The following is a 1,052-nucleotide window of genomic DNA, read 5'->3' as shown; positions in this document are numbered from 1 at the left end:
TTTTTTTTTTTTTGTATTTTTAGTAGAGATGGGGCTTCACCATGTTGGCCAGGATGGTCTCAGTCTCCTGACTTCATGATCCACCCTCCTCGCCTTCCCAAAGTGCTAGGATTATAGGCGTGAGCCACCACGCCCGGCCTTATGAAAGCATTTTTCTAATAAAATGTAAAGTGATATTGAGTTATTTAGCAATCTTGAGAATATTCAGGTCACTATGTAAATCCATTTGTATGTTTACTTGTTAAATTTGACAACATGCAGTATTTTCATTTTGGTAAGATTTTAAGTTTAAGAAAGCAATGTATATCAATTTTGTGGGAAAAAACCCTAAAGCTGACTTACTGGTTTGTACTTTTTTAAAATCTACCTTTTACAGATACTGTACTCCAAGATACTTGGATTACGAAGATTTGGAACGCAAGTACTGGAAGAACTTGACTTTTGTGGCCCCTATCTATGGTGCAGATATTAATGGGAGCATATATGATGAGGTACATTCATATTTACAGTGAGTTTTGTAAACAATCACTGAATGTGACAGTTTTGTTACCATTTAAGCAGGTTAGAAGTGGTCCTTTGTTGTGCTTTTGGGTGATCCGTAATTTTTCAAAGGATGACAGGAAATACTCATCAGTAGGATTTCTGCTGCTGGTATTTTTCAAACTGAAGCTAGGTAATTTTACAAATACCTGAAATCGTTCAGATGTAACATGATATGTGGCTATCAGGCTGATCTTTTCACTACATTACTTTTTAAAGCAAAAATACATTGTAAAAATGTTCGGAAAACAGGAAATATGATCCACCATACTGACACCTTAAAGCAGAAGCAGTATTTTAGATATATTTTTCCAGTACTTTCCCTCAATCATGAAAAAAAAGGTTATATTTGAACAGGCTTATATTGTCCTTTTTTTCCCACAAATTTTAATAATTTTCTTTTTTTTTTTTTTTGGTCAAAGGTTGTTTATTTTTTCTTTCCTTGTTTGATTCCATTTGGGCGATCTCGGCTCACCGCAACCTCCGCCTCCTGGGTTCAGGCAATTCTCCTG

At 35.3% G+C, this 1,052-nt stretch overlaps 1 pseudogene; it reads left to right on the top strand.

The window, feature by feature from the left end:
• LOC108299317 overlaps positions 1-946 on the top strand; it is a 4,334-nt pseudogene extending 3,388 nt beyond the window's left edge.
• The last annotated feature ends 106 nt before the right edge of the window (positions 947-1,052 follow it).

Source organism: Cebus imitator, unplaced genomic scaffold (assembly GCF_001604975.1).
Source record: "Cebus imitator isolate Cc_AM_T3 unplaced genomic scaffold, Cebus_imitator-1.0 Scaffold5140, whole genome shotgun sequence".
NCBI lineage: Eukaryota > Metazoa > Chordata > Mammalia > Primates > Cebidae > Cebus > Cebus imitator.
This window is presented reverse-complemented; position numbering and strand designations above follow the sequence as displayed.